Source organism: Dromiciops gliroides, chromosome 1 (assembly GCF_019393635.1).
Source record: "Dromiciops gliroides isolate mDroGli1 chromosome 1, mDroGli1.pri, whole genome shotgun sequence".
Classification (NCBI taxonomy): domain Eukaryota; kingdom Metazoa; phylum Chordata; class Mammalia; order Microbiotheria; family Microbiotheriidae; genus Dromiciops; species Dromiciops gliroides.
In genome coordinates this window covers 206,196,304-206,208,887 of record NC_057861.1, presented here as the reverse complement: position 1 = coordinate 206,208,887, position 12,584 = coordinate 206,196,304, and positions in this window count along the sequence as shown.

Sequence of the window (12,584 nt, the reverse complement as noted above, 5' to 3'; positions counted from 1 at the left end):
GATTTATGGTCTACTCTGAATGAAGCACAGAACTATTGTTTATAGCATGTCTCATTCTTTTGCAATTTATTCTTAATGAACTAAAGTTCAACAATTCCCTGCAATATAATTCAAATTCTTGCACAAGCCTGCCAAAGCAGGTCAGGGATATTTAATAATCAAAGTGCCAACTTTCAGTAAAAATATTCAAATAAGCTGCAACAGTCACAAGATTCAGGCATGAAACCAGCTTCATATTCTTTTGATCCAAATTGAAAGTGGCAAGTGATCATTGCTAGTATCCCAAGCTGTATTTCTTTCTTTCATTTTTTTTTCCTTTCTTTCCTTTTTTCCTCCCTCTAGATAAATTGGCAGTGGAGATGGATGTGCTTTAAGTCAGGAGATTCTGATCTGTCCTGTCAATCTTCCTTTACAATTATTATGCTGCAGGCACCCATTTACATCTGTCGATGAATATCCTGGATGCTAAGACCAGAGATCACTTCTCCAATTCAGCAAAGAGCAATGCAAACATCCCTTTTAAATCCTGTCCTATGAGCAGACTTTATAAAAGTGAACAAGTACCTTTGTGAGAAGGAAAACAGCTTATCGAAAAAGCTCAGCTGAATATCCTAGTCAGACTCATATTTTTGCCATAGATGTTTATGAAACAATATTTTAAATAACTATGGTTATGAAGTTATGTGAAACCTATTCAGAAGCCAAGAGAGATAGGTGCAAGGGAAGAAAACTCTAAACAGTTTTTCCTATGTTGTTAGATAATGCTTTTGTCTTCCCAGCAAGATTATAAACTCAGTTGGGGAAGGAGACTGGTATGAAATATCTTTAATATCTACTCTTTCCCCATTTTTCATTTTCCTTCCCCCCCAAGTATAGCATGCTGTCAATCCTGCAGATAAACTTAGGTATTTGGCATCCTCTTAATTTCTAGCTTATGATTAAGTTAATTCTCAATTATTTAAAGTTTGATTATTACATGGAAATTATATCTATTCATCACTTCAATTTGTTCTTGCTTCTGCTGCCTATCTTTTGACCACATTCCTTTTTTACCTTTATTTCAGTAAGGGGCTAAGAGAAAAAGAAATAATTAATAACATAGAAGCTAGCACACACTCAATGGTACTCACAATCCACATTTTTTTTAATAACGTTTAAAACAAAACAAACCAAAGAACTAATTATTTGTATCATATAGTCACCTTTCCAGTCAAACTGTCCAATGTGTAATTCTCAATACAGAGTATCCATCTCCTCTATTCTATTTATTTGCATTAACTATTTCTGTAGGCTTGAAATACATTCCCTCCTCAATTCCACTTCTTAGAATTCTTAGCTTACTTACTTAAAGGCTTAGATTAGGCAGAAAGCCTTCTCTGATTCCTTGTTAGTACCATTCCCCACTTGAAAGTTCTTTAGTTTTGCTTTATATAAACTGTATTTATTATTTTGTGTCTCCCAGTAAGATGAAAATTTCAAGAAGTAGGAGTGAGGGGGAAGTTGTGGCTCCTTGGCATGGGGGCATGGTAGAGAAATCTGAAGTACAATCTGGTGAGAAATGAAGACATGGTGTATCTGGGACCTCTCCCTAAATGGAGCCTGTAGTAAAAAATATCCAAAGGGTGAGGACCAAGGGTGGCGAGGGTACTTCCTAACAAGAATATTCTCTTTCTCTGTATCATCAATACCTGGTAGTCTTGCACTTGTAGTAGGCAATAACGAAATGCTTGCTTAATTAATTGCTTAGGTTATCTTGAATGAAAAGTGTAATGAGGAAGGAGATTAAATCATTGGCAAAAATGACCTTTTCAAGTTATTAATTTTAAGAGCCCATGTTAATTTGTTTCCCTAATGACTGAAAACTGAATCTTGCTTGCCCTGATGATTTCATAAGTTCTCTGATGTCAATCTATGACAGAAGTTCATGTTAATAAAGAAAAATCAAACAAAAAAGAGAATCTCAAAGAAACAAAAATGGCTCAATTTCAGTATGGCATAAGGCCCAGAGGGGCATCCCTCTAAGCAAAGGTCTAAACTGACAAAACACTTCCTTCTGATAAAAACTGATATTATATGACTAGCCAATAAATTTGACGGACTCATCATTATCTTGCACATCTAGTGTATGTCCCGTATCTTTAGGGCTATACACATCAGCCTCTTTACTCCTATGACTCTTTTTCAATCTTCCTCTCATCTCCCAGTTATTGTTTCTATTTTAGCCAGGCCAGCCTTCATGCATTCCTTTGCATCCAGTGGATATCAGAGGAATAATTCTATTTTGAGCAGATATAAAAGAAAGCAGGCAATAAAAGAAAGGTATAGAGGGAAGGAGGAGAAAGAGAAAACAAAGGGAATACTTTCCATGAAATGAGTTTTTGGTTACTCTAAATTTGGAAGGCTTTCACAGCTTCTATATAGACTTGATTTTTCTTTCTGTGAGGATCCCAAGTACATTTTTGAATCAATATTTACTTTATTTTAATTTTTAAGGCAAATTTTGACTCCTATGGTCCTCTGTCTTCACCCTGGTACCTCAAATGCACCATAAGTCAAAAGGCTGATTTGTCTGCATAATTTTTTAAAACACTTTTTGTTAAACCAAGTGTTGAAAATGTAAAGAAATACATCTGAATAGACTGTCCTATCCAATTTTTAAAATATATATCAATTCAATTGGCCATTTTTGGGATATATAAACAGGGATTTTGGGTCTCTATATTTTAGATGTGTGCTAATGGGGTTTCTTTGTGTTAGTGCATTGTGCTATGTGGCAATTAGTGCAATATGTTACTTTATTGATATAATATTTTTCACTGAACAGTAAATGTGCCTAAAATGACCTTGCTTTCATGGACTCACTTTCCTAATCTTGTGTCGACATACACATACCACAATAAGGCACTTTTAGCTTCTATAATTACCTATATTGACCAGGTTATTTATATGTTCATTTTTATATTATCTTTATGACCATTTGTACAATCATTATGATAATCTGAACTCTTATTAAAAATTAGAGCTAAAGTTATTATTTTAAGGTGACTAAGTATATATTTTAAAGTATCAAGACAATTATAAGATTATAGCTATAGAAGCGGCAGCTAGGTGGTACAGTGGATAAAGCACTAGCTCTGGATTCAGGAGGACCTCAGTTCAAGTCCAGCCTCAGACACTTGATGTTTACTAGCTGTGTGACCCTGGGCAAGTCACTTAACCCTAATTGTCCCACAAAAACAAACAAACAAACCAACAAAAAGATTATAGGTATATAACAAGAAGGGACCTCACAATTAAATGGTTGGACAATGTAGTTTAACCTCTTCATTTTTGAGGAGGAAACTGATACCTAAAAAGATTAGATGAATTATATAAAAATATATACATAGAAAGTCAAAGGCAGGATTTGAATGCAGGCCCTCCTATTCTGGAACCTGTGTTATTTCCAATATAATATTCAAATGAGGAAGCAAGAAAAGGGACTATTTACTGTGATTTCACATGTGAAGAAACTCCATCTGCTAAGGCAGTTATATATTTTCTTTGCCATTTATAGTCTTAAAGAATTGCCTAAAGAACTGCATTGAGAAGTTGAGATATGCCCAGTGTCACACAGTCAATATGTTTCAAAGTTGGGATTTGAATCAAATATTTGGGGCTTTGAGGCTGGCTCTTTAGCCACTATATAAAATTGCTTTTAACTAAGACCCCTGGTCTTCAGATAAGGAAACATACATTTTATTTTAAAAATGCACAGGCAAGGGGCAGCTAGGTGGCGCAGTGGATAGAGCACTGGCCCTGGAGTCAGGAGTACCTGAGTTCAAATCCAGCCTCAGACACTTAACACTTACTAGCTGTGTGACCCTGGGCAAGTCACTTAACCCCAATTGCCTCACTTAAAAAAATGCACAGGCATTATAAATTGTCAGAATAGAGTATGCTTCACAATAGAAAATTGTGTTTATAATAATCAACAATAGTCATTAAGCACCTACCATGTGCTTAGCATTTTACTAGGTACAAGGGGGTAATAAACACATTATTTTTTTTTTCCTTTAGCCTGGGTCATACCTTTCTTTCTTCTTAGAGTATGTTTCTATCCTGTCCATCTCTGTATAAATTAAAAAAATGCAACAGTTTTCTTTTACTTGAAGTTTCATTAGAGTAAAATGCCCATTTGTGAACTTCTATAGTGATTATTGCTCCCTGGAGACAGGAACTGTGTTTTGCTTATTTTTTAATACCCTATATAAAGATACACACACATGCATATATATGCATATATATACACACATACATACATGAAAATACATATAAATACACATACATGCATATGTATGTCTTTGCACATAGAATACACTTAATAAATGTTTGCCAAAAAATATCAAACAAATGAGTTAATTTTTTTGCTTTGTTCTTTCCCTGAAAGACAGATCAACACCTTAAAAGTTAAAAGGAATATTCAAGTTGTCTTAATTCTGCCCATCCTTTATTTTATTAAGTCTAAATTGGTCAAAGGAGAGGCGATTATAGAGTTATGGATGAAAATAAATACTCCCTAAATAATGTTTGAGATAGGAAATATAATAGCTATAGAACTGATGATAGATAAGAGTAGTTCTTATTTAAAGAATGTTGTGATTTACAAAGCCCTGGACATTAAAAAAAATGGAAACTATTCATTTGTATAATATTGATACTTTAACCTAACCCTCTCCACTCCACCCTACCCACCAATCTGGATCACTCTGACATCTGCCTAGCTTCAAATAGGGGAAGGTCATGCAGAAAGAAAATGTTAAACATTATACTAATATTTGATATTCAGGGGTGGCTTAAATGTCCATGATACATAAATAGGGCCAGTATAAAATGTACAAGAGTGAGGGACCAAAGCTACCCTACCTTATTTTATTCTTATTATGTTAACTAAGTGTGAATTTCTCCATCTCTCACTCATAGGATTCTATGTTTTGAGTAAGTGTGAAAAGTCTTTCAAAGTCATTTGGTGAAGTGAAATTACACCAAATATGATGTATATTCTAAGAGGCTAAAAGATTTCATAATACCATCTGGGTCCTATAAAAAAGTATTGAATTAGCAGGAATGAGGGCGTACCAGAAAGTGTGGGGAACATGTTCTAGCTAAAACTTTTGGAAATGAACCAAATGATCTGAAGGAGAGGCCTAGGTTATATTCTTGATTTTCCTTTTCCTCATGCTGCCTCTCAATTTTGTTTGGAAGAGGACCTTATGAGAGTTAATGGGGGTGGAGGATTTTGGACTTCCCATCTTCCTATCAGAGTCCTCACACTGTTCTACAGATTAGTATGGTCTGGTGAAAGTGTCTGCATCAAGAAGCAAGAACAGCCTGGACACAGATTTGCCATATTTAGGGGGGTGGGGGGAATTTTGAGCACCCTGTAAATGGGAGAAAAGACTTTGAACACCCTGGAACTGTTACCCCTTTAGTATGTGGCTCACTAAGGTTCAACCTTCTCACTCATAGACTCACTGATGACAGACTTTTTGGGAGCTGGTATGCATCAATTGATTTTACTGTACCACCTCAGAAAATATAACTTTCTAAAATCTACTGAAGGTTGTCTGAGCAATTGATTTTCAATGAATAATCTTTACAGAAAGCACACTGGTGGGGGCTCAAATTTATGACATTAGAGAATTAGCCCCAATTCTTTTGGGGGTAGTCCAAGAACACTGGGGAAGAGATGTAACTTTGTTTTGGAACCCAAGACTCGTCTGAAAGAGTAATAAGACAGTCAATCAAACAAAATTAATCAACTGCCTGCTATATATCAGATACTTTTAGGGATCCAAAACCAGAAAAAATCCAGTACCTGGTCTCAAGGAGCTTATAGCCTAATGCAGAGGACAACATGCAAAAACTTATGTATAGAAACCAGAATTCAACAATTTGTCATTTACAGAAAACACACTTCAAATAGAGAGACACACACGGAGTTAAAATAAGGGGCTGGAGCATAATCTATTATCCTTCAGCTGAAGTAAAAAAAGAAAGCAGGACTAGTAATCACAATTTTAGACAAGGCAAAAGCAAAAATATATCTAATTAAAAGGGACAAACAGCGTAATTACATCTTACTAAATATATATATGTACCAAATGGCATAGCATGCAAATTCTTAAAGGAAAAAAGTTAAAGGAATTATGGGAGAAAATAGACAATAAAACTATATTAGTGGGAGACCTCAACTTTCTCCTTTCAGAGCTAGATAAATCTACCCATACAATAAATAAGAGTTCAAGGAGATGAAAGTAATCTTAGAAAAGTTAGATATAATTGACCTCAGGAGAAAACTGAATGGGAATAGAAAGGAGTCTATCATTTTCTCAGCTGTATATGGCACCTTTAAAAAAATACTAATCATGTATTAGGGCTTAAAAACTTTATAACCAAATCCAAAAGAGCAGAAATATTAAATGCACCATTTTAAGACTAAAATATGATAAAAAACTGCATTTAACAAGGGACAATGGAAGCTTAGATAAAAAGGTAACTGGAAACAATATAATCTAACCATGAAGAATGAGAGAGTCAGAGAAAAGAAATCATAGAAAAAATCAATTATTTCATTAAAGAAAATGACAGTAAGACAACACACCAAATTTATGGCATGCACCTAAAGCAGTACTTAAATCAAATTACTTTTTACTAAATGCATATATCAATAAAAAAGAAAGAACAGATCAATGAATTGGGAATGCAACAACAACAACAACAAAACTAGAAAAAGAACAATTTTTTAATCCCCAAATAAACATCAAAATGGAAATCTTGAAAATCAAAGAAGAGATGATTAAAATCCAAAAATTTAAAATCCCAAAATTAAAAGTTAAAAATCCATTGAACCAATAAATAAAAATAGGAGCTGGTTTTATGGAAAAAACACACAATAAAATAGATAAGCCATTGGTTATTTTTATTTAAACATAAAAAGAAAGAAAACCAAATTTCTAGCATCAAAAATGAAAAGGGTACACTTCAGGGGCCAACGTAGTGGAGTAAAGAAGGAACCCTCTGAAGTTGTCCCAACTTTCCCCTCCAAACCACTAAAAAACTGCCCCAGAATAAGGGAAGCAGTTTACCAGTCTGGTAGGAAAGGTCTTTCTTACCTGGGAGGGGAAGGACCTAAGTCTAAGAGCAGCTGCAGTAGCAGCCAGCCAGTCAGCCAGCCTCACAGCAGGGGGCCTGAAACAAAGCTCTAAGCCTGGGGCAGTCCATCAGTGAAGTTTTACCCTCCTACAAACCAGCAGCTCATTAGGCAAATGAACAGTCTGGACAGCATAGCAAGGACACTCACCAGCCATTTCCTCCCCCACCACAAACCACCCAGGAGGCCTTGAACCCACTTGCTGACCAGTAGTGGACCTACAACAAAATGAGATTCTGTTACCATAGTAAAGCAGCAGCAGGGCTCCAACCCTTGGGAAGATTTATAGCAAAATTACTCCTCCAGGGACTGCTAGCTGAGAAGCCATGTTAACATAGTAACCCAACAGCAAGGTACCACCTCTGGGGCTGATCAGCAACAAGATCACTCCTCCAGGGCCAGCCACCAGAAATTTTTTCTTACTATAGCATCACAGCAGCAAGGTCCCATTCCCTGAAGAAGGCCAGCAGCTAGACCCTATACCCAAGGGAGGCCAACAGGGAGGAACAACACCTCCCCCCCAATAGCAGTCACAAAGGAAGCTTACCCTATAGAGAAAGCATATAGCTAAGTCCTGCAGCCCAGAGAAAGCTAATGGTAAGACACAGAACCTCAACACAAAAACTTGGGACAGTAGAGGACTAGAGCCCAGCTCTCTCATAAAAACACCAAGTCACAAAAAAGACATAAAAATAAACAAAACTAACAAATAAACCAAAAAAGCTTGACTATAGAAAGTTACTATGGTAATAGGGAAGATCAAGGCATAAACTTAGAGGTGGATTCAAAGTACCAAAATGGCCAAAGGTGAAGCTTCAAAGAAAAATATATATTGGTCTCAGGCCAACAAAAAAAAAATTCCTAGAAGAAGTGAAAAAAAGACTTTAAAAAGCAAATTAGAGAAGTGGAAGAAAAATTAGAAAGGGAAATGAGAATAATGAAAGAAAATCATGAAAAAACGTATTAATAGCATGGGGAAAGATCTACAAAAATTTACTGAGGAAAATAACTCCCTAAAATAACAGAATCTGCCAAACAGAAAAAGAAGTACAAAAGGCCACTGAGGAAAATTATTCCTTAAAAATTAGACTTGAACAAATGGAAACTAATGATGCTATGAGACATTAGTATATGACAAAACAAAATTAGAAAAGTAAAAAAAAAATGAGAAGAAAATTTAAAATACCTGCTAGTCTATCTGTCAAGACAAACCAAGAGACTATATGAACACAATTATAAAACACTCTTCACATAAACAGAAATCTAAATATTTGGGGAAATATTAATTGCTTATTGGTAGGACAAGTTAATATAATAAAAAGTGAAAATTCTACCTAAATAAATTTATTTATTCAGTGCCATACTAAAGAAAAAAATTTACTAAACATTTATTTTATGGAGCTAGAAAAAAAGAATGACAAAATTCATCTGGAAGAACAAAAGGTCAAGAATATCAAGTGAACCAATGAAAGAAAATATGAAGGAAGGCAGCCTAGTAGTTCCAGATTTCAAACTATTTACAAAGTGTTAATCAACAAAACAATCTAGTGCTAATTACAAAATAGAGTGGTGCATTAGTGAAACAGATTAGGTACACAATACACAGAAGTAAATGACCATAGTAACCTAGTGTTTGATTAACCCCAAGATTCAACATTTGACAAAAACTGCTGGGAAAGCTGGAAAGCAGTTCAGTAGAAACTTGGTATAGACCAATATCTCACAATATAAGTCAAGATAAGGTCAAAATAAATAAATGATTAGAAATAAAGGTTGATATCCTAAGCAAATTAGGGGAGCATGGAAAAATATACTCATGAGATCTCTGGATTAAGGAAGAGTTTTTGACTAAACAAGAGATAGAGAGATTTTTGTTGTTTTTCTATTGTTTCAGTCTTATCCAACTCTTCTGTACCCCATTTGGGTTTTTCTTTAGAAAGATATTAAAGTTGTTTTCCATTTCCTTCTTCTTCTCTCTCTTTTTTTCTAAAAATTTTTAGTGAGGCAATTGGGGTTAAGTGACTTGCCCAGGGTCACACAGCTAGTAAGTGTTAAGTGTCTGAGGCCGGGTTTGAACTCAGGTACTCCTGACTCCAGGGCTGGCGCTCTATCCACTGTGCCACCTAGCTGCCCCTTCTCCTTCTCTTTTAAAGATGACAAGCTGAATCAAATAGGGGTTAAGTTACTTGTCCAGGATTACATAGCTGGTAAGGACCTGAAGTCAGATTTGAAATCTGACTTGTCCAGGGTTACACAGCTAGTAAGTGTCAAGTGTCTGAGGCCAGATTTGAACTCAGATTTTCCTGAATCTAGGGCCAGTGCTTTATCCAACTGTGCCACCTAGCTTCCCCCAATTCTGGGTTATGCTTAAATTGGTGTTGCCCTAGATTGTAATAGGGAGATTAGAAAGAGGGGATAATTTGGGCATAAGGATTGTCAAAATTTATATAGACGATGTTGTGAAGAAGCCAGTACCTACTTTAAGCTAACCCCTACCTTCCTTTCATAGTCCCTTTCAGTGATTCAGTCTCTTCTTCTAGGCCCTCCCAACTACATATGTCTTCTCTCCCTGGGTAAGTGCTAAATGCACTCTCAATTTACCTTCCTGACCTCACTCTACTGACTCCTACCCTAGCTTATATACAACTGAGTAAGCCTCCTGCAATGCAAAGTCTAGATTTTGGTAACTTCCTCCACCTTAAAGGTCCTAAATTAGAAGCTGCAAAGTTACTTGTAGAGTCTATTTTAGTATAAATTCTCTTGTGTTTGAGTTGAACTAGATGGTCATCCTTTGAGCCCTCAAATTCTGTGATTCTGTGAATAACAAGAAATCCTGCTTTAATCACTTTTAATATGAAAAGAAAAGAGAGTCTGCCACTTCTTCACATGTACCTGGGAGTGTTTTACTCAAACATTTTATTCAAAGAACATTTCTTGAAGTCTCTGTACAGTCTCCACTTAACATCTTTTGCCTTACCTGTTTTCAACTCCATGAACCAAGATACACCTCCCATGAAATGTTCGATGCTTCTAAACTCACCACCATGAAGCGAATTCAGAACTTGATTTATGACACCTAGTTCAGCCTCCTCTCCCCTCTGATTGGAGGGTTGAGGGTGGAGTACCAAACTCCTCATTCCCACCTACACTTACTCTTCTGTACACAGGGTGTTCCTATCCTTCTCCTTTCCTTTCTAATTTTGTGTGTTGCCTTCCCTGCCCCTATTGGATTCTAATACCAAATAGCGACTCTTACATCTATATAGCTCTTAAAATTATATCAACATATTGATGTTTTTTCTAATATGTTCCATAATAGCTTTTTGGAGCATGTGGGGTAAATTATTCTTATTTTACAGGTGAGGAAAACAGTATTTAAATAAATTAAATAAGTATTATTTATTATATTATATAAGTATAAATTAAATAAATTGTAGTAGTAGTAGTAGTAGTAGTAGCAACAGCAGCAGCATTAGTAGTGCTTTAGGAGGAAAAAGTTTTCTATACTTAAGGTGATCCCATTGGAAATGCCTTCAAACTGGTTATACTTTTAAAAAAATAATTTTTGTTAGTCCTCATGTTTGAAGCCTGTTGAAAATAGCATTAGTTATATCATCTTTGATTAATACAAAAGCGAAAATTCATTCTTTTGTGAGATCGGAACAAAAACAAATTAAAAATACAAAGAGAAAGGTAAATTGCAGGGAGCATATGGGAAAATATAGTAACATTTCCTGGTCCCACAAAGAAGAGGTCATCTTAGCAACTTCTAGCAAAACCAACAATTTGCAAGTGCCACTTTTTTCATCTGGTAAACAGAATGTCTCAGGACATGTAGTTCTTCAATGTTCAGCCAGAATACAAAATTGTTAGAAACTGTGTTAGAGGTCTTGCTTACTTATTAATTGCTTTTATAAAGGCTGAATGAAGAAAACACATGTTATTCTAGAGTACACTATCCAAGGGGGGAAAATTACTAGAAAAATCTGTTCCCATAACCTGACCTCAAACCAATGTCACTACACAGCAGTCACTAAAGCAGTATAACCAAACACTAGATATTGAAATCCCTTTGTAATATTGTTCAGTCAGTGGTTCATTCTTCATATTGTTCCTCTGTGTCCAATATAATATGTATTTGTGAAATCAATTAGACAAAGCGTACTTAAATGCATTAGTCATGAATAATTGTGAACATCTCCTGCCCTGATCTTCTTTAGTAAAGAATAAAATTATATTAGTGCAAACTTGATATCAGGTTTTCTCAGATCTCTAGGATAGCTTAGGAGTGGGAAGTCTGTTCTCTCCTTATAATGTTTACCCCATCCTCCCACAAGGCCCCAAATGGTTCTTTCCATGGCCAATAACAGCTTCCATTGTAGAGGGAGCAGCCAAGCAATTCCTGAAAGAGTCCATCTTCTTGGCCCATGAACAGCTTATAGTTGGAGGAAATCCTTCAGTTTTAGGGCAAGTTGGGTGAAAGTTGATAGTGTCCTTTTCCATGCTAAAGGGTAGAACTTTCCTGGGGATATATCTTTGCATTACAAACCAGGGAAAGGTGACTGAATTTTTGCCTTTATATTTTCTAGAAGCCCAGAGAAACCAGGGCTTCGGTGGAATGATGGGATTAAAAGCATATGGGGGTCTTTAGAGATCCCTAGGTTTATGAACCAGGCACTGAAGTTCCTGAATGGGCTCTAGGCTGGTGGTTACCTGGACCAGGATCTAAACCAGATGATATAACTAGAAGTACCTAATCTCTCTATTTTTTAAAATTAAATTTTGTTCTTTTAATTAACCAAAATTCACCTTCTTTCCATCTCACCTATTTCCAAATATAAGAAAAATAGAAAATAAAAATTCTTGTAATAAATATGCATAGTCAAGCAAAACAAATTCATACATTATCCAAATAATAATAGCTAATATTTATATAGCACTTACTATGTGCCAGGAACATAGTAAAAAGCCCTAAGTGCTTTATAACTATTATCTCATTTGATTCTTAGAACAACCCTAGAAAGTAGATGCTATTATTATCTCCATTTCATAGATGAGGAAGCTGAAACAAACAGAGGTTAAGTGATTTGTCCAGGGTCACATTTGAGGTAAAATTAGAACTCATGTCCTCCTGCCTCCAGGTCCATCCATTTTACCTCTTGGCTGCCATATCCAAATATCTGTATCTTTATATATCATCAATATCTAGATAGATATTTAGATACACCTATGTATATGTTTGTGTGTATAAATATTTTTGCATGTATACATATCACATACACATACATGCATACATATATACACACATATATAATACACATGCATACATACATCCATGCATCCACACATCTATAAAATATCTCAATTAGCACTTTGATTCCTTCACCTCTCT